This window comes from Panthera tigris, chromosome D1 (assembly GCF_018350195.1).
Source record: "Panthera tigris isolate Pti1 chromosome D1, P.tigris_Pti1_mat1.1, whole genome shotgun sequence".
NCBI lineage: Eukaryota > Metazoa > Chordata > Mammalia > Carnivora > Felidae > Panthera > Panthera tigris.
This window is the reverse complement of record NC_056669.1, coordinates 94,626,542-94,649,601: the sequence shown is the minus strand read 5'-3', so window position 1 is coordinate 94,649,601 and position 23,060 is coordinate 94,626,542.

Below are 23,060 nucleotides of genomic sequence, written 5' to 3'. Positions count from 1 at the left end.
TAATATTTCTCCAACTATCATTCAGATAGTATCATATTTCATTTTTCTGCTTCAACCTCAAATTCTTTAGAGAGGACCCTAGAAATCCATTTGCCATTCTGTGAGATGGAATCTAGGACATGATGATGATCATTATTATTATCACTGAAGATAAAGAAATCTATCACTTTCACTATTTCCTGCTGCCTGCATAATAACTCAAGCTCTGTCTCTTGGTCATCTACTTTAAGGGACAATATAATGACATTGCTGGGAATTACATATATCTACTCATTACAAAACCAACAGCTCTTGGTTCAGCTTTAATAGATCAAATTCGATTAAAAAAAAAGTCGTGGGAACAGTTACTCTATTTCTTTTGAGAGCTTGGGAGTCTTATCTCTACAAAAGTGGGTCTAAAAAGTTCACTGCTCAGTGAATATCAGTTTGCTTCTGGGAAATGGCATGTGATTTCTGAATCATGTTCTATCTTATAAAACTTTAGCAAAGTATTTCCAATTGTTAAAAAATGACCCAAGGCATGTCAACAATCGATTGGCTTCATGTCTGCTTGTTTCAGAAGACTAGGAGAGCACAGTTCATAGGAACATCATGACCCTTGAGGTCATCTCCAAAAGTTCATCCAGCCCACACTCATTGAACACTTCGTTTATACAAAGCACCAGATCCAGTGTTGGGTGTGTGAAATGAAGAAGACCTTGTCTGGGTACTTGAACATTCTCTAACAGATGAACAAATGTCAGTTCTTCTCTTCGCTTTGTGGAGTGCACAGTTTCTGTGAATGATGCTGAATTCCCAGAAGTCTTGTGTAAGGATTTGGCTACTTTTTCAATGCCATTATCTATGTGGTTTTAAGCCAAGTGTTCAGACAAAATTATCCTTGGTTGTGTCTGTGTGCCATCTGTATGCCATCTGAATCCAGACACCTGCAAGTCTATGTAATATTATATGGTGAATGCTATGAGAGTTACAGGTACAAAGACCAATGAAAGTGCGGAAGACTGTTTTCTAATAGAGGAAATAGTAGTTAAGCCTGGGCTTGAAAGTGAGTTAGAATTTTCTAGGTAAAAATGCAGATAATGGTATCCAGGGAGGAAACAGCCTATGTGAAGGTATAGAGGTGTGAGAGAGTATGATATATTTGGGAATTTTCATAGTACCTGTAACAGGATGGTGGTAGTTGCTAACACTAGATGAGCAGGCTGGGCCAGTGTGTGAAGGGGATGCTATTTTTTTTTAAGTTTGTTTAGTTTGAGAGACAGAGCATGAGTGGGAGAGAGGCAAAGAGAGAGAGGGAAAGATAGAGAATCCCAAGGAGGCTGTGCATTGTCAGCTTGGAGCCCAACGCAGGGCCTGAACCCATGATGAGCCATGAGATCATGACCTGAGCTGGAACCAAGAGTCAGACTCTTAACCAACTGAATCACTCAGGCGCCCCCAGGATGCTATTTTTATATTAGGTTATCTCTGTCTTATTTAGTCTGTTCATATCTTCTGGTTGATGGAGAAACTGAGGAATTACTACCTTGTTCAACTCCTGGTATTGTAACTCAAGGTGAACATGTAGTTCTATCTATCAGTGTGTTTGGTTCCAGATGGAGCTCAATTTCACCATTCTCTGCTCCTCCCTCATGCCACAGAAACCCCTTCTTCCATGCAGGCCACATGCCATTCAAAGTTGTTTTCATTTATGCACGTGTGCTGCTTTTGTCAGAAATCGCATTTCCAACTGAAAAACAACCTATGGCTTAAAGTATCAAAGCAGGAAAAAGTTAATAAATTTACCAAGTTCTCTTTCACAACTTTTTCTTTTTTAAGTTTTTTAAAAAAACTTTTTAATGTTTATTTATTTAGAGAGAGAGACAGGAAGCAAGAAGAGGAAAGGCAGAGAGAGAGGGAGACACAGAATCCGAAGCAGGCTCCAGGTTCAGATCTGTTAGCACAGATCTGGGTTTGTGGGGCTCAAACCCAGGAACTGTGAGATCATGACCTGAGCCGATGTCGGATGCTTAAGTGACTGAGCCATCCAGGCACCCCTCTCAAAACTTTTTCTAATGAGTGATTATATGTTGAAGTAATAGTTGTTAAAATATCGATAAAGAGAAGTTTGAGGAAGCTGATTGAAAGCAAGACTGTTGAGATAGAGCGGTTCTGCAATGGGAAGTGATATTTCCCTACCAAGCTTGGTAAAGCCCTACCCCAGTGCTTGCTGGCCCTGATGCTAGAAGGTTGTTGTGTCTCTACTGTGGCTACAGTGTTTTCAGTTGTACGTGTTTGGCTTTTTTATGCATGTCTTTTTAGTCTTTCCCCAAATGTCAATCATATGAGGGGCATTGATTAACAAATGTTATTGTGTTTATATCTCTGACTTAAGCACTTAAGCCATATGTAATATGAGTTCACTCAGATGGGCTTATCCTATGTGATACTTTTGTTGCTCAGTAATAGTGGAAAAGATGAAAGCTGAACTTCCAACTCTATTAGGTCTGTCTTCTGTCTGAAGACCGGCCTGAGATAGCCCTCTGTGAGCCTTGCATATCACAGTCCTTGGCTGGATTTCTTTACTGTAATACATAATGTATAACACATAATATGTAATATTTGGTGTGTGATAGATAATAATATCCTATATATCATTTAATCTAATTTTATGTTGTATTACATAAAACTATTGTATAATATAAATTATCTTAATCTTTTCCTTTGCTCAACTAATCAGTACTATTGTTGAGTCTGGAGGTGACAGCAGGTGGGGTTATAGACATCCTTGGCCATGCCTGGTTTTGGTCTTATTTAATAACTCCTTAAAAAAATGGAAGACTAGCTTCTCCTTTTTATTCCATGCCCCATTACACAACAATCTGAGAGTGGTTATGTGTTCTGGCTCAAAGTCCTTCACAACCTGGCTATGAATTTCTGTTTTGCCACTGCCTGAATAAATCTTGAGCACATTACTTTTGCAAACCTTTTTTTGCCTCTCCAGAAAATGAAGAATAATAACAAATTTAGGGTGGATTACCTAACCTCTGTTTAATTTGTATAATCATAATTCCTGTTTAAAGGACTGTTGGAAAGTCCTTAATTGAGTCCTTAATTGAAACAGTTTTTATAGTGTACTTGTTGGGTTCTGATGCAGACCCTCTTCCAACGTGAATACTGGTAGCTTCTTGCTGTGTCCTCCATGGTCAGTAAATACTGTTACTATCTTTTGTTATGATGTTTAGTGTGCAGCTGTTATGTCATTTGCAGACATGGTTGTTATATCATCTATCATAAAACATTACAGAACAAAGGGGGATTGAATGTAGGGCTTGCAACCCTGGGTATGGTTAATCTTCTGGGTGTGGTGATTACTCTTATGATTTGATCATCTCTGAGTTGGTGAACATGTTATTTATAAATTCATTAGTTTAATTCCTTGTAGTAACTATATTATCTTACTATTGCCTTGGGTTTGGAAAGCAAACCCTTGTATGCTTCCTAAATTCTTTCTAACAAGTTAGCCTGGGTGGGGGAGGGGGAGGAGAGGGATAAATTAGTTTGTGATTAAGTTGTATACTAACAGGCTGGTGGTGGGGCTTGGTTATGAATTCAGTCCTGAACCTTAAGGAAAGCTAGATGTTCAATAACTTTCCAGGATTTTTCAGGGAACACTCTGACTTTCTATGAATGATGCTAAATCCCCAGAAGTCTCCTGTTGGGATCTGGCTGCTTTCTCAATGTTTTCTCTTTATGCTTCCTAAAAAAAGCACTAAGACAGAATTATTCTTGATGGTGTTTCTGCATGAATGTAGAAGGGAAAGAGGGAGGGAAAGACAGAAGATGGGAAAAAAGGAGAGAGAAAGCGGCAGAGAGAGAGAGAGAGAGAGAGAGAGAGAGAGAGATTGAATATAGCTGTTGAAGTCAGAAAAACTCTACACAGTAATCAAGTACCTTAAGTTTACAGCCTTTTGATTATGATAAATGTGGGGGTATGCTGTCACTAGAAGATGCTGGACACACACACACACACACACACACACACACACACACATTAATATGTAAAGCTTTGAATAGAAAAGGAAAGGTTTTGGATGGATTCAACATTCCTAGTCCTAGCTAGGTCACAACTTTGGAAGAGAAGAAACGTTATAGGGTATATACACCTTGTGTCTTAGTCTGTTTGGGCTGCTATAACAAAATACCACAGCCTGGGTGGCTTATAAACAACAGAAACAACAGATATGTTCCTGTGTTCTCCCATGGTGGGGAGTAGACAGGGGAAACAAGTTTTCTAGTGACTTTTACAAGGACACTAATCCCATTTACGAGGGTTCCACCCTCAAGACTTTATCTAATCCTTATAACCTCCCAGAGGCCCTGCCTCTTAGTATCATCATATTGAGGGATAGAGTTTCAACATTTGGATTTTGGAGAGTTTCAACATTTGGATTTTGGAGAGACACAGATGTTCAGTTCATAACTCATGGTAACATAGAGTATATTGAAGAACAGGATTTGTTTTCCTAGATTGTGACTTATAATATCATAATGGTGAGCTTCTTGGGGAAAACAGTCACCTTACACACCCAGAAGAATTTATTTATTAGAATATTAGAACTTATTAGTAAGTATTTAGTGGCTTACAGAAAGAAGGAAGACAAATACTCAGAAATCTGATACTAAAGAGGGTGGACATATGAAGTAGAGAAACAATGTAATGTCTTATGTGACTATAGCATTTTCAGTGTTTTTGTGTGATTTCATGAAATTTTTAACAATAATACTCTGAAGTGTTCAGAAATATGAAGATCTGTATTTTCCAGAGGAAGAATATGAGTTCCAGAGAGCTTAAGTAGTTTGTTTGAGGTCACATACATTAAGCAACATACATAAGACTAGAATCTAGGCTTCTTGAGTATAGTTCAATATTTCCATTATTGTAGAACATATTCGTATTTTTGTCGATAGTATTTTTTTCACCAAGTTTGAGCCTTGCTTGTGATTTCACCAGTGTTCTTTTAAGCCATAAGGAATGTAAAATTTTTTACATTTCTTCGTGGTTTCTTGTAACCTATTTGGCATTAAAATGGCTTCTCTAATATCAGGTGAACTCTTGAATTGTTCTGTTAAGGATTTCATCTCTGGAAATATAAAACAATGAAGAGAGATTTCTAATCTCAGACTTATTTCTGCCAAGAGAATTGAAGTAGAAGTGAAGGACAACTTGGAAGAAAATTAACAGCAGTATTTATAACAGCAATGAAAGCATTTAGTGATCCAAGTCAGGCATTTATCTTAGACTCTAGGAGGGGATATATTTCAAATAGTCCAGATAAAATATGGTTAAGAGCAACAGGAGAAACTAGAAAAGAGAAAAGGCTGGCATTGAAGTTACATATTATTCCTTTGAAAAAGAAAAGTAGTGGTAGTGTGACTTCATGGGCATCTCTGTGCTTGGATTTAATTTGTCACTAGAGGAATATATATTACTGCATAAATTTCTCTTCAACCTCTGCACCCCAACATATAATCTATTCAACTATCGAGAAGTAGTGCAGCTAACATGTTGGTGTATATTCTTGCAGATCTATTCTTTATACACACACATAAATATATACTTACTTATATAGAAGAGTAATCAATCATTTCAGTTTTTCCAGGACTGAGGAGTTTCTTGATGTGTGGGTATGATATCGTGATTTATAATAAGAAATATATATTTGGTCTTCGACCAGTTCTTGGCACAGAGCTGTAAAAACCTTTGGAATTTTGTCATAAGAGCCAGAAAGGTGTCTTTTGTTAACAAGATGACTTTTGGAAAGTCCTTAGGTTACCTATGGATGGGGGCTGGTTGTCAGGGGAACCAACTACTTGATTATAGAGTGTTGGCATTTTCAATACCTCTAGTGAGGGGAGAGGGACTGGATGTTGAATCAGTTGTTGGTGGCCAAAGATTTAAATCATTTGTGACTCTCTAATGAAGCTTCCATAAAAACCCAAAGGATAGGGCTCAGAGAGCTTCCTGGTTGGTGAACACAGGGAAATGCTGGAAAAGTGGCATGTCTGGAGAAGCCGTGGAAGCTCTATGCCTTTTCCCTATGCCTTGCCTTATGAATCTCTTCCATATAGTTCTTCCTGAGTTGTATCTTTTTATAACAAATCAGTAATAAGTAAAATGTTTCTCTCAGTTCTGTGAGCTGCTCTAGCAAAGTAATTGAACCTGAGGAAAGGTCTTGGGAACTTCTGATTTGTAGTCAGTAGGTCTTAAGTAAAGGCAACAGCCTAGAACTTGTGAATGGCATCCCAAGTTGGAGGATATTGTTGGAATCTCCAATTTATAACCAGTTGGTCTGAAGCACAGGTAACAACTTGGGCTTGCAACTGGTATCTATTGGTGTTGGGGGAAGTCTTGTAAGACTGAATCCTTCACCTGTCGAGTCCGATGCTATCTTTGGGTAAGTTAATGTCAGAATTAGTTGAATTGTAGGACACCCACTGCTTGTTGTTTGTGTGTGAGCCCCCACCACCCACACACATTGGAATCAGGTCCAGGAAAATAGTTGGACTTCCAGTGCTAAAACCAGGACAATCCCAGGTGAACCAGGATGGTTGGTCACCCTATCCAAGTATGGCTGGGTGAGAGGGTGTCTGCTCTCACCCTCTCCCATACATCCTCACTAAAGTGGGACAAGAGGAGGAAAGTAGCTTACTTGACCTCACAGGAGGGAATGGATAAAGTTTTTCAAATATTTTTCTGGTATTTGAATGAATGTCACCTGTCTTCTTGGTTTCTAAAGTTGATAGCTTTTGTCACTCATGATCTAGTCGTTTTAGGCCAAGCAATTTCTTTGTCCAGCTGGTGTCTCCCTAGCTGTGAACATGTCATTCACACTTCCAAGTCTCTGCCACATCCTCTCTCTAGACCTTGGGCCCAGTCTTTGCTGTAGAGTTACCTTTCATTACATTAGACCCCATGGCAGGCTCATGAGACCAACCTCTGTTCAGAGTGTCCCTGCATCATGAGAACTAGGGGAGACTCAGGAGTTGAAACTAAATCTTCCTCCCACCCTTCTTGCCCTGCTTTCTATATTTTTCTCCCTTCCCCTTCCCTCTCTCCCATTATATTATTCTACCCTCTTGACTATGCTGACCCCACTAGGGTGGCACAGGGTCTCGTGTACAGTGGTCTCCTCACAGAATACAAAATGGACAGCATGGTAAGAAATCCCTAAACTTGGTGTTTCTCTTTGACTTTTAGAAGTCATCTTTTCTTCTCTAGGCTCAAGCTTTAGGATGAAAACTGAAACCCACTTGTCTGAGCTCTTATTTCTATCAGTTCAGTTGACCTCTGGATCTTTTCTTCTCATATTTCCTTAGTCCGGCATTGTTGGAATTTTCCCTTATCTTCTCTGGACCTTCCCTTCATGAAACACTATCAAGTGAGTAGTTCATCAAGTCTGGCTTTCCATCCTATTATTTTACTAAAGATATGAAGTACTGACCTCCTCCTTTACTGGCAGGAGGAATTTTATGAATGGCCTAGTATTGAGGGTTCAAGGCTACAAGAGATCAATGTTTTAAGGAGGAAATTTTAAATTTAATAGTGTAATTTTTGTAAAATATTATCCATAGTAACATAGGTTTTTCCTGCTGTCCAAAAGTAGAGCGTTCCTATAAAACTTTTGCAAGCCAAAATAGTGTAAAGCAAAGAAGCAATTACCATTGATTTACATGCAAAAAAATTTTGAGTGTTCCCCCAAAATAACCTCTTTCAGTATTTTTTTTGTTACCTTAGGATTCATCTTGCTAATGGATGCACAAAATAAATCGAGATAAAGCACAGACACAAACACAGTTCAAAACTGTGGTGGCTAATACTGAGATGCTGAGTGTAGTTACCTGAGAAGGAGCTTAGAAGTGCCATTCTCGATGCTTGGAGTGTGTGCTGCCTCTAGAGTGGTTGGCTGCAAAACCAGACACTGAATGCTGTTTTCACTATCTACCTTTTTTGGGGGGGAGAAGTGAAAATCCTCTTCAGATTTCTTTCAGTTAGTGAAAACAGATACTAATGGGGGTCTTTTTTAAAAGCCAAGTGGCATAATGTGAACTCTTGAAAAGTAGAGGATGCTTGTATATCATTAAAAAGATTCAAACAGGACTGAACATGTATTGTTTTCTTTTTTTCTATTATTTTTTTAATGTGTATTTATTTTTGATAGAGAAAGAGAGACAGTGCATGAGCAGGGGAGGGACAGAGAAAGAGGTAGACACAGAAGCCAAAGCAGGCTCCAGGCTCCAAGCTGTCATTACAGAGCCTGACACGGGGCTCAAACTCACGGACTGTGAGATCATGACCTGAGCCAAAGTCGGATGCTCAACTGACTGAGCCACCCAGGCACCCCTGAACATGTATTGTTTTCTGACTTGTTTTCCTCATCCAACAAAATATCATAGATATTTTTCCATGTCACAACAGAGAGCTACCTCTTTTTAATGGTTGTAAATGATTTTATGTTATGGATGCACCATAATTAATTGAACCATTTCCTTCTAGTAATGGATATTTAGCTTCAAACTTTGGGAAAGAGTATATTTGTGGAAGAGAGGAGTAGTGATGCATTTTAAAGATGGATACCAAAGAGTGGAACAAACTTGCAAGCATAATATTGATGAAATCATGAAGAATCAGTGCAACTTAGTGAAATGTTTGTTACAGAAAACAGAGGGTTTTATTTATCCATATTTAAAGGGAAAAGAACAAGGAAGGCATGGGCTCACTGCTTGGGCAGTTGGTATATGGCTGACTGGCGAAAGGAAGGTGATTCGATGTCTATTTTGCTTCTGTCTTCTACAACCAAGGAAATGATCTTCAAGTTGGAAAGGGCAGAAAAGCATGGTTACCAACCTGGAATTTAATGTCTGCAAACACTTAGTACAGTGACTGCAACATAGTAAGTGCCCAAGGAATGTGTTACAAATTTCATTTTATTATTATTTTTTGTAGAATTTCCAGGAATGGAAAAGGTGCTGGATGATTGAAATGGGTAATCACCAGTTTTTCAAAAAGGGGAAGGGATGAATTCTGAAAAGAACACATCAGTGAAGGTGACATTAATCTCTGGTCAAATTCAGGAACAAAATATTTAGGGATGAATTGTGAGTGCTCTGGAAAGGAAGATGTAATTATTGAAAACAGTGAGTTTGAAATAATGAAATCTGGCTGGACTAATCTGATTTCCTTTGTTCAGGCTTGTTAATGAATGATTTGACTAGGGGAATGTACTAGATGGAAAATACCCACATTTTAGTAAGATATTGGAAAACTTGCCGATAAGCTGTGCTTTTTTGTGCCTTTTGCACATGCTGTACTGTCTGTTTATAAGCTGTTTCTTTCCTCATCTGTTGATGATTGCCTACTCATCTGAGGCAGGATAATACTTCTGGAATACTTAACCAACATTTCCTTTTTTCCTTTCTAACATTGGCCCTCCTTGAGTCAGCTAGGCTGTCTGCAGCATCACTTTAGGTAAGTGATGACACATCAAAAAAGCAGCAGAAAAAATTGTTGTTGGATTTGGATTTGAAAAGTCTAAGTCTTCAGGGAAACAGAAAGGACTGTTGGCTAGAAAGAAAGTTTGGAAGAATACTTTGTTGTTTAAAAATAAAACCTCCCCTCATAGAGACTAGATACTAAAGAGTAGAGGCCTGGGATGAGGAGACCAGAGCTAGTGAGCATCCTACCTCACCTGCCACATGATAACTGTGTTGATACTTGACATTCACATTGACCATTATGACCTCCCTTCAACAGTACCATTGTCCACTGATAGCCTGAATAATGTCTGTCCAGCATGAATAATGCCTGTCTGTGTCATGTATGCTTCATCCACTGTAGGCAACTCCCTCTTTAGGACCTCTGACACCAGCCGCAGAGCTGGAGGATGGGGAACCAAGAACCTAGAGGGGAAGATGTTGTATACATGGACCTGTACTCGCATAGACCTAAATAGAATCAATCTTCTCTTCACCACCCTTGCTGTCAGGACAATGTAAAATTACACTCTCTACTTTTTCATACCCTTGAGATTTAAGTCAGAAAAAAAGGGAGGGGGAAGGAAAAAAGTCCTTTTTTATGGTTTCCTCAGCAACCTCAGGTATAGTCCATTACTCCTTCTTGAGCTCCTCTTGGGCTCCAAGTCCACTTGCGTGGTAGTACCCATCATAGGGAACTGCTGTATTGCCTATATGATTATTTCCCTATTAGACTGTGCACCTTTTAAGGGCAGAGAACAAATTCTATTATGTTTGTATTTCCTGGCACATAGTAGACATAATTCTAAGCAAGTATTTAATGGATTGAATTGAAGATGGCTAAATGTGTGGAATTGTCTGGGTTCACAAGTAATTAAATATATACTTAAAGAATATATTGTCTAATTTATTAGTGTCAGCTTTGAATTATTTCTCTGTGAGGTATTTCTAGGCTCAGACCTCTACTTTCTGGGTTTCTATCAATGACTGGAATGAGGATGTAACTCATTGATTACATTTTGGAGTGATAGGAAGCCAGAAGGGAAAGTCAATACACTGGAGAGACAGAATACAAGGATAGAGGAATAAGTTGAAATGATAAATCAAATAAAATTTAATTGGCAGTAAATATAAAATACTATAGTTTGGTTTAAGAAAAAAATCACTGCATTACAGATTAGGAGAAGGCATAGCTTAAAATAATGTATTTGTTAAAGATTTTGCCAAAGGTTTAGTTAATAAGCTTATTCTGAGCCAAATTATGTAGCTTTTACTATTTGTGTATTTAATGTGATTTTTGGATATTATTTGTAGAAATACAAGGGAGAGATGCATGAAGACGGGGTCCCACTGTATGTCTCAGTGATGAGACCATGGCTGAAATATTGGGTACAGTTCCACACATAATATTTAAAAAGGATAATGCTGGAGAATTTGGAAGAAAATGTTTGTGGAAACTACATTTTTATGAGTATTGAGAGGGGCTTGGGACTAGACCACAGGAGAGATGTCTTCACAAGGTAGATGATGGCTGTATTCTCTAACCTTTGAATGTTTGTTATACAGTTGACCCTTGAACAACACAGCTTTGAGTTGTGCAGGTACACTTAAATGTGGATATTTTTGGAGATAAATACAGTACTCTAAAGGTATTTTCTCTTCCTTATGATGTTCTTAACAACAGTTTCCTTTCTCCAGTTTACTTTATTGTATGAATAAAGTATTTAATACACGTAACATACAAAATGTATGAATCAGACTGTTTGTTATTGGTAATAGCCCAGTAGGCTATTAGTAGTTCAGTTTTGGGGGAGTCAAAAATTATACATGGATTTTCTACTGCCTAAGGGGTTGGTGCCCTTAACCTCTGCCTTGTTGAGGGTCCACTTTATTAAAGGATAATTCAGTTTATGTTTCATGGCCTAATGGGTTAAAGTTAAAAGGAAGCAGATGCTGGCTCACTATTTTGAGAAAATTTACAGTGATTGGCAGTTTTTATCAACAAAGTCACAGTTTTGGGATTGTCTCTACCTCACTTCACTGGAAGAATTTAAACTGAGGACGGTATGATTATCATCACACCAGATCCCTGATAAGTCCAGGTGGTGGATTTGGATGAGCTCTAAGGTGGCCTCCAATTCAAAGACAAGGTGTTCTTTCAATGTATGGTCTATGGCTTAGTTGGAGAGAACTCTATGGATGTGGATGTACAGGAAGGACTTTTTGACCAAATGGCAGAAATGATGGCAAGAACTGCTTAGCTCAGAACAAAGCTTCCTGGACTTTCTATACTCCTCACTTTGTATGCAGGCCACATAGAAGTCAAATATCTAGGCTGTCGGACAGTAAGTCATGTGAAAGAGAAGGAAATAACTCCTTGGTGGATGTGAACTGTGAGGAAGAATGATGATGCCACTCTATGTTCCATGACTCTGTACCCAGAGAAATAACAGGACTTGATCAATGGAAATGTTTGGTGGGAGGGGGAAGGGATACTGGGGATAAACAGTTAAGTGTGGGTCTCATCTGGGAGAATGATGATGTTTTAGCCCCATGGTCCATGGCTCTGAGCCCAGCAGGTGAGTCGGGGACAATTGATGGGTCCTGACACCCAGGCAGTTGCAGTAATTTTGAACTATGTGCCATGGCCAAGCAGCTCTCAGTGCTGCAGACAGCTTCATTACCGTGGGCCCATCCTTCACTTAGCAGCAGACCTTCTTCCATCAGCCAAAGATGAATGAGAAAATCACCCAGGCTCTACATGTTTTCAGTATTACCCTCTTTATTTTGTCCATACCAGGTTTGGTTTATGTGTTCTGTTGCCTCCCCTCTGAACTATGGTGCAGAAGGCCCCTGGCACCACCCTCCCCTCAAATGATATATAGAACGTGGACAAGAAGATCTCCTCAAAGGACTTGGCAGATGGGGGATCTCGGCAGTAATCAAAGAATGACAGAGTGTGCCCTGGCTTGTCCAGGAATAGGCAGAGGTTCATTACAACATTAATACATCAAAACCAGTTCCATTCCCATTGCTGAGCACATAATGAATAGAACTCCCAAGAATCAGAGTGGGCAACTAGCAGAGCTTAATTTCCTGCCAGAAGAAGGTAAATATATCCTCATGTTAGAGGTAACACGAAATGCTATAACACTAAGTAAAATTCAGTGTCATGTACCTTCAAATTGCGGAGAAGTATAGTCTCTGAATATCTCTCTAAGTCAAAAAATATTTTGTTTTCTTCTTAGTGGATTCAAAGGAGAAAAGGTGGTAAGTGAATGTATAAATATAAACCTTTTACACTTTTGACTTATATCCTTTGTCCTGAAGCTGTCGACTGCCTCCCAGGGTGAGCTGCAGCTCCCATCTCTCCTAGCATCCTGGCCAAGCACCCTGTGCAAACGGGAGTCTGACCAGAAGCCCTAAGCCTCTAAGATGTATCTATACCAAGTCACCCCTTCACCTCTGGACAGATAACCATGGGGCATAGAACTATACACTTCCTGCACTACCATCAAAGGATCAGATGACAGAATCCTGAAACATGGGAGAGCCAGCTCCTATGAAGTAGACTTTCACCATGGGAATGGTAGCGGGGAAGATAATTTGCCATTCTTTCCCTCTTTTATGTGACTGTTTCAAGGTGTACTTTCTCTTTGCCATCCTTCTGGAGAAGACCTGCCTGCTGAAGAAACGTGCCTGCCAAGAGATGTGCAGGGTCTCTTCGTGGCTCACTGTGAAGCAGTGGTTAGCAAGTAGCACACTGCCTCTTACTGTACCATGTCTTACCTTGCTTTACTTTTTCTTATTTCCTGACCTCCACCACCTGGTCTTGTACCTCCCTGTCCAGTATCAGCACTTTAGTCTTTGCCTTGAGTTTAACTTTCATAGATGACCCGGGCCATGGCAAAGATAAAGAAATCAGAGAGCTCATTTATTTAATCATTCATTCATTCACTCACTCATTCATTCAGGGCTTATTCAGTAGCTACTGAATGTTGAGCATTTGCTAGTTTCCCAGGACATAATAATGGGTACAATATGATCCCTGCCTTTAAATCACTCATTGTCTAGTTCAAAGAGACAGACATGCGATGAGATAAACCTATTCAAAATTAGGGAAACATATATCTATGGTAAAATACTTGAGATAAAATGCTCTTTTCTTGGCAATCTGGCTTTAAGAATGCTGCATATGACTTAGTAGTGAGGCCCCAACCTAATGGGATCTTGAATCAGTTTTTTTGCTTTTGTACCAGAATCAGACTAAGGCCAAAGCTGGAATCAAAAGGCTTCAAGTGCCCCCTTTTCCATGGACAGCCATCAGCAACTACCTATCACTGCCTATAGTTCCCTGTAGGGTTTTTGAGAATTGGACGAGACGGTCATTTTTCCCACACTGTCTCATGCATCTAAATGAGAAGGGAACTGGAGTGAGGGCTAGAACCATCAAGTGGTTAACCTCATGGTGATAGTCGTATTTTTTAGAGGGAAGCTTTTTTCTCTACCCTCTGGAAGTTCAGGGGAGCCAAGTGAAGCAGCTCCAAGAGAATCACCCATAAGACTCAGGAGTGCTTAAAAAGAAAGGCATCTGATTCCTTGGTGAAATACTTGCTGAGGTAGAAGTTCAGCTGGCCCACTCTGGTGCTGACTCCAAAACACATAGGGTGAAATTTTGGGAACGTGGGCATGGGTGTTAATAAACATACTGACTGATAACCTGATTTTGCTGTGGGGATCTGGAAGTGGAAGACCATTGGTGTAGCAAAGACCCACAGGCTTGAAATGACTATGGTGAAGTCTATTTGAGAAGAATTTGGGGCTATCTGTACCACATTCCATTCATTTTTGCCCTCAGAGGATTTAGATCTAACAGTTCCTATGGGGAGTTCACATGTTGGAGAAGAAACAGCGGCTGAGGACTGCCAAGGTGGCTGCTGGACCCCGCCAGGAGATATCTAATCTAAAGAAGAGAGGAGAGTTGTCCAACTGGCAAGGTTTATGAGAACAATAGTTGCTCCATTGAACACGAGAGAGAGCCAGAGAGAAGATGAATACTATAGTGAAGAAAATTGTGCACTGATGTGAAGACCAACACATTAAAGGAGGTTAAAAACATCAGACAAAATCCAAAAGAACCAGAATGGGGCAAGGGACTCATACTCAGAAATTACAGGTGGACAGTAATTGAAGAAGACCCCACATCTCCACCCTTCCTCCTTGACTCCAACATGTGTCTTTACCTAGACAACCTAGGTGGGGCAGGGGTGGGTGGGAGGTGCAGCCATTCCCATGATCTTTCCCCACTCTGGGAAGCCAGAGCCACAGTAGTTTGTGCTGGGAAAGGGGTTGGGGAAAGTTTTGAATGCTGACATTTTAATCTGGATTGGACTATGTTTTAATAATTAAAAATAATCAGAAAGTTACAGAATCTACAAAAAATATTACCAAAGGAGGGAGGAGAATTTAACATAGCAGGATGAAATCCTGCTTTCAGCAGCTGAGAGATATAAAACCGTTTCCAAAAGTGATTTCAAGGGATCTAATTGACCAGAATCCAGTCCCATGATGTCAGCCTACACGTGTATGAGGTTCAGAAACTTGCCCCTGTATGTTCAGGAAGAACAGTGATTTGAACACATAGCATTGTCTCTGTCTCAGGCAGCCACTTTGTTGTTTTTTTTTAATTTTTTTTAACGTTTATTTATTTTTGAGACAGAGAGAGAGCATGAACAGGGGAGGGGCAGAGAGAGAGGGAGACACAGAATCTGAAACAGGCTCCACGCTCTGAGCTGTCAGCACAGAGCCCGACGCCAGGCTCGAATTCACGGACTGTGAGATCATGACCTGAACCGAAGTCGGACACTTAACCGACCGAGCCACCCAGGTGCCCCTCAGGCAGCCACTTTGAAATACAGAACATTGCATAACTTAGAAGACAGGAATTTAATGGTTTTGTAGTGATGATAGTACTAATGATAAACACCCGTGGTGTGACAGACGCTGTTCATGAGTCCTCACCTTGTTTTCTCAAACAACCAACAACGTGATACAGGTTGGGTCTCCAAGAGAATACATTTTGACTTGTCCGAGATTAAGATATGATTTTTAATCCTGGCAACTCTGTGATGTGGATGCTGTGACCCTCATTTTCTAGAAGAAACAAAAGAGCTAACAATTTAATGCCACAACTAATAGATGGCAAATTTATTGTTGATGTCTGGCTCTCTCACTTCAGTATTCCTGCTGTTTCTATTATACCCATATCATCTGGTCATTTTGACTTCTTACAATCCAAGGCCTTTCTTCTTCTCTTTGTTCAGGATGAATTTCCTGAGACTCATTTTGATTATTCTGTGATGACCCCCTATTGGTTTTCCACATGACATATATTCACTGTGCCAAGGATCATGCTGCCTACCATCAGAATTTGTGTTCCATCTGGCTATTATTATTCCATTTGTACAAAGATCCTGGTGTGTGTGGTTCTTTTTTGGTATAAGGTTGCTGTTTTAATGGTTTGATGATGTGCTGAGCTGCATTTGGTGTGCTGGGTAATTTCCTTAATTTGACTCTGATGTTTGTGAAGATTGAGTACTCACCAGTTCATGCAATTTTGATTTTTGACTCATAAAACTGGAGCAGATGGGCCTGGGACTCAATAATTCAGCTACTGCTGATCAGTTTCATATCTTTGTTCATTTATTAATGGGAGTGTTGCTAGTGAGTCTATCATTTTCTTTCTGTCACCTCAAACAATTGTTTGATATTAATATACTGTCACTTTAATCTCAGATTTTGTGGAAGCTCCATAAAAACAGTTTAAAATAGTCTGTTTAGTTTTGTTAAATAAGCATCCCAATACCATAATTAGATGTTGGAGGCTTTGGAACCCAAAATATAATTTCCTTTTTAATCAGTTTAAACAATAACCTATTATATATCTTAGCATGTTCTGATTTGCCAGTTGGTTAGAGCCATCAGAAGAAGCTTAAATGGGGAAGGACACATAGGCAACATATTGGTGTGATTCTAGTTACTGGATTGAATTGTGAAATAGTATGTAAAAGCAGTTTTGTTTTTACCTTGGTTGTATTTAAAGAATGACCATAGGCAAGATCCCTTTAAAGTCATATACTCAACAAATATGCATCTGTAGTAACATACTATTTTTATGCCAGTCTTTGTGATCACAAATGATGAGTATTTGGACCTTTTGAAGTGCTCTCAGCAGATATATGTATCTCCAGAGTGATAAACACAATAATATAATATATCTAATATAGAGCAATTGTGCAAAAGAGGGAGGATTAATCGACCAGAAATCAGGTTTTACAATGTTTAATTGATATTTAAGCTCTTAGAAAACTGTTTATATAACCATTTACTCTGCTTAAATAATGCATTAGGGCAATCAATCACTTGTTTTCTTTCTTTGATCCCTGAGTCTGTCTTTGTGAGGTTACAGGGCCCCATCTTAGGGCTTAGGTCTAGAGAGATCATTAGTATTTGAGAAGCTGGACTTGGCCTTGCTTTTCTTATCATACTACTTATTTTTTTTCCCTATTGGATGTTAACCATATGTATAGAATAACTTCTCTCCCATGTTTAGGAGAGTCTTCTTATTGAGTGTTGGTGCATGTACATCTCTGAATGGTCAGGAAACGGGAAATAGAGTTCCCTTCATGGTAATTTGCCACTTCACAGGTTGTTTGTCAAAATTTGCAAGTAGATCAGTCCTTGCAAAGAGTGGAGTGTTTTTATTTTTATTTTTTTTTTGTAATTAGGATACATTTTTTATTAAGAGCTGCTAGAAACCAACATTTTTCCACTCATAAATTTAGCATCTTCTGACACAGTGAGAATTACAATGGTAGGGAAGAAAGGAGACTGTGCAAACAAAACAAAGACATAAAATGTAATGAGGGAAAAGCAGCCAGCTTGCTGCAACTGTAAAAAGGAAGAAAACTTCAGGGAGGTCTGATTTATAGGGAATAATTATTATTGGCTGATTTAGAAAACTGGGGCAGAGATAGGAAGCCGCTGAAATGACTGTTTTTGCAAACTGATTTGAAGACCTCTTCTCATCTATGCCATTATAAAATAATAATTCTTGGTGAATGTGTCCTCTTTCACTAAAGGATTTGCAAGGACTTGAAAAATACTGCTTGAATAGAATTATGATGCCTGAGAAGCACATTCAGACCACATTTTAAATGTAAAAGCAAAGACCAGGAGCAGAACAGGGATTTGTGAAGAGTTGCCTAAGGATACAGAATAAGAGAACATATCCAGTTAACAAATTCTGACTTCCTAAATTCAGAAACAGTTGGTTACCACAGTTAAACTTTAAATTCTCATTAGGGAACTTAATCTTCACAATAGCTTTCAGTCTAAGAGAGATCATTCATCTATTAATTCATCATTCAGTTATTCATCAGACATTTATTGAGCTCCTGCTATATGCCAGGTACAGGTTTCTGTGCTAAGAATACATGCATAAGTAAGTCATCTCTTCTTTCAAAGAGTTCCTTTATTTAAAGAGATGAATTTAAATGAATGTGATGAACTAAGACGTACATTTTCCCAAATAGGAAATACTAATAAATAAAATGCTTAGACTCAGAAACCCAGATGTTATCTTTGCTGTCGATAACGTATTTTTTTCTTAAAACAAAATATTATTTGCCTTGTTATTCATATAGTTTTTATAAGGTACCACTTTAATAAGATATATCTCCTCAGACCCTAGGATGAGATTAAGTTGAAATCAAAGCATCAGAGGTGGCCCTTTATATTTGGAAAGAGCATTGAACTGAACATAGTAATCTGGCTTATAATTATTTCTTTTATTAACCTATTGTGTGAATTAAGGCAAGAGATTGCACCTCTTTAGGGTTTATATTACTCATTTCTAAACAGTGAGTTGGGGACTAGCTGGAGGACTCTTTAAGATTGTCAACAAATTAAAACAAATCAAACACATATGTATTGATCACCTTCTATAAGCCTAAATCGTTCAAGGAACTGGGGATACAGACATGAACAAAATAGTAAGGCAGGAAATTCAAAGTGTGACATCCTGGAAGCCATGTAAAGAAAATGTTTCCAGGAATAGGGAAAGATTCATTTTCAAATGTTTTTGATAGATTAGATGAAATGAGGGTAAAAACTGACCTTTGGCTTTAGCAAAATTAATCGTTGGTAACCTTGACAAGAGCCGTTTCAGGAGATTGATGGCAATAAAGATGTGATTTTGGAATGAGTTCTAGGTGAGAGACTGAACATATAAATGGACAATGGACAGACTATATATAAAAATAGAATTCTGACCCATAGTAGGCAGCAAACAGTTCAGGAAACCAACCCATTGTCTATACTAACCAACCCAGGAAGTCAACCTACTGTCTGTAAGTCAGAATTGTAGAAAGTCAGATAGCGATTTGTTCAGATAGCAAACAGTTCAGGAAACTAAAAAATAACCCTTGTAATAGTCAGCCACAAGTGGCCAGGACTTTATTAATAACTGAAAGCTTCCCTAACTTTTATCCTTGTTTCAAACTCAGGGCCAATTAGAGAAAGGCAAATATGCACCTCTAGCTGGTCATATGGGACATCCTGCTTCTAGTTAGCCTGCCTATGGCTTCCTCATGCCAACAGCCTCCATACATGGCACACCTGAAGCCTTCCCTTTTTTCCATAAAGCTTTCCCAATCTTCTGCCTGCCATTTGAATTTCTACTGAAGACATGTGATAGTGGCTGAATCCTTTGTTATAGCAAGTTCTGAATCAATAGGCTGTGCTTGTTCTTATTTGGATGTTTTTTGTTTATTTCCACATAGAAAAAATTTGAGAAGAAAAATTGGAAAAAGAGAATATAGACAGTTTAAAAAGAGGGTTTTTTATAAAGCTGAGCAGAAAAGTGTCAGTAACTGAAGTGAGACACATTTCTTTTGATATTGTACTGGCAAGGACCTCAAATACAGTGATTAATAGAAGCAGTGATAGTGGGCATCCTTGTTTCTTCCTGATGTTAAAAAAAAATTTTTTTTTAAATCTTACCATTATGACATTTTCTGTGTCCTTTATTAGAGAGAGGACATTACCTTCTATTCCTAACTTGAGAAGAGTTTTAAAATTTGTTTTGAATGTTTTTTATGGTTTAAACACGAACGAGTGTTGATTTTTTTGGCAAATGCCCTTGCTGCATCTATTAAGACTATTACATGGCTATTCATCCTTTATGTTTGCAATGTCCTGAATTATGTTAGATTTTCTGTTGCTTAGCATTCTTCAATTCCTTGGTTAAATTCAGCTTGGACATGATTTTTAAAAATGCATTGCTGATTTGGTTTGCTAAGAGTGTTTAGGGTTATATTATAAGTGAGTTTTTATTCCCCTCACCTGTGTTGTTTAATTCATTATAACATCAGAGTTTGATATCCATATTTTATATACCAAGCTTATAAAATGGGTGGCATTTCCTTTTTTCTCCTACTCTCTGGAAAAGTTTTTATAGATCAGAGTTATCTGTTCCTTGAATTTTGACAGCATTAACCTTGAAATGCATATAGGCCAAGTATTTCTGTGTATGTGGGTGTCAATTTATGTAGGTACTGATTTTATGTCTGTAACATAATCATTAAATGCATGTGTTTAATTTCTTCTAGAGTCAGTTTTAGACCATTTCTCTACATTTCCACAATTGAATCATCATAAGAGTTGTGCAGTTTTATTTCATCTAGGTTTTAATTTGCATTCTCCTAATGTCTAATGATTTTGAGTGTGTGATATCATGTTCTTATTTGTATTCTATGTTACCTTCTTTTGCCCATTTAAAAAATTGGGTTGTTTTCTCATGATTGGATTTTGAGTGTTATTTATATATTCTGAACACAAGTCATCAGGAAAATTATTTGCAAATACTTTATCCTAGTTTGTGTCTTATCTTTTCATTTTCTTAATAACATCTTTCAAAGAGCAGAAGTTTTTCATTTTGATGAAATCCAATTTAACAAGAATTTAATAGATTGTTCTTATATGTTTTATCTAATAAGTCTTTGCCTAATTTAAAGAATTTCTCCCATACTTTATTCTAGAAGCTTTTTAGCTTTAAAAAAAATCCATTTTGAGTTGAACCTTATGGTGTGAGATATGTATTGAAGTTCACTTTTTTGTATTTTGATGTGTGGTTATTCTAGCACTATTTGTTGAAAGACTGTCCTTCTCTCACTGAATAATCTATCATTAATAATCTATCATTCATCTCTCAGTGAATAATCTAGTCATTAAAAAAAATCTATTGTCTCTGTATGTGTGGTTTTACTCCAAAACTGTCTTGTTCCAAAGATATCTTTGTCTATATCTGCATACCAGTACCCTATTGTCTGGGTAAGCATGACTTTATAATAAGTTTTAATATCAGGTATACCTGCACAAATCCTGTAACTTGGTTTCTTTTACAAAATTGTTTTGATTATTCTTAGTCCCTAGCATTTCTGTGTGACTTTTAGAATCAGCTTGTCAAATCCTACCAGAAATACCAGGAACTTGATTGGGATTGTATTACACCTATAAGATCAATTTGGAGAGAACCAATATCTTAAAAATACAGAGTTTCTAGTGCATGAACATGTTATATTTTTTTCCATTTATTTAGATCTTTTAAAATTTGAGCACTGTTGGGATGCCTGGGTGGCTCAGTCAGTTAAGCGGCCAGCTTCAGCTCAGGTCATGATGTCACAACTCAAAGGCTTATGAGTTTGAGCCCTGCGTCGGGCTCTGTGCTGACAGCTCAGAGCCTGGAGCCTAATTCTGATTCTGTGTCTCCCTCTCTCTCTGCCCCTCTCCTGCTCATACTCTGCCTGTCTCTCTCAAAAATAAATAAACATTAAAAAAATTAAAAAAAAATATTTGAGCACTGTTTTGCTGTAGGTCTTACATTTACTTTTCAGATTTTTTACTAATATTTCACTTTTTTATTTTGTTATGAATATTGTTGCTTTTTCAGTTTCAATTTATTTTTTTCTTTAAAATTTTTAATGTTTATTCATTTTTGAGAGACATAGAGTGTGAGCAGGGAAGAGGCAGAGAGAGAGGGAGACACAATCTGAAGCAAGCTTCAGGCTCTGAGCTGTCAGCACAGAGCCCGATGCCAGGCTCAAACCCATGAACCATGAGATCGTGATCTGAGCCAAAGTTGGACTCTCGATGGACTGAGCCACCCAGGCACCCCTCAATTACAATTTCTGATCATCATGTCTATTATAAAGACATACTTTATATGTATGTATATTGGCCCTATATCCTGTAATCTTGCTGAACGTAACTACTAATTCTAAGTAGTTTTTTTTTTAAAATACATTCCAGTGGATTTTCTATGTAGATGATCATGCTGTTTGGTAGTATAGACAGTTTTACTTCTTGTTTTACAAAATGGATATCTTTTATTTATTTTTCTGTGTTAATGGAGTAGCTAGTACCTCCAGTGAACATAAATGGTGAGAACTGCATTCTTATCTTTTTCCTAATATTAGTAGGAATATGTCCATCTTTCACGTTAAGTATGAGATTAATTGTAGATTTTAATAGATACCCTTTAGCAGATTGAGGAAGTTCAATTTTGAGTGTACTGAGATTTTTCCAAGAATGGATATTAGATTTTGTCAAATGATTTTTCTGTATGTATTGAGAGCATCACCTGGTTTTATTGTTTTGATTGTAAATTACAATGATTGAATTCAAAATGTTAAATCAAGCTTGTATTTTTGGGATAATTTTCTGTTGGTTATAATATATATTCATTTTTGTATGTTGCTATATTCAATTTGTTAAAATTTTGTTTAGAATTTTCACATCTCTGTTCAAGAGGGATATTGATCTTTAGTTTTCTTAAAATATTTTGGTCAGGTTTAATTATAAGGTTACTGCTAGCAGTGTTTGATTCTCTCCAATAGTCTAGAAAAGTTTGTGTGTAATTGATGTTGTTTTTTCCTTAAATGTATGGTAGAATTCCCTCCACTGAAGGTATATGTGCCTGTTTTCTTTTGTGTGTGGGGGAAGGTTTTTAACTACAAATTTGGTATATTTAGTGTATGTAGGTATATTCAGGTTACCTGCATTTACATTTCTTTCAAAAATATCAGATAGCTTCACAATATAGGATACATATTCCCATCTGCCAGAATTGGGGGGCATTCAGTAGTAGCTGCCTCTAGTCTGACATTGTCTCTATAACTCTCTATTGGCTAACATTCTTTATTTATATTAACTTAATAGCTACTATACACTTTTGGGTTACTAACCTTTCATTAAAGTTTTAATGTGCATTCATTTGTTATAGATCCCAAAGATGATCTGTTTCAACTATCTAATTTAGTAGGTGTTGAAAACTGTAGCTTCACAAAGGTCGCTCAGCAAGTTATGTGAGAATTAGAGTCTAGGTTTCTTGTCATATGCTCAAGTGCCTTTTCATTGTCCCTTCAGACTTTCCTGTATCTGTACATCATCTGCTTGCCTAGTAGTTGCTTCAGCTAGTATAATCCTGG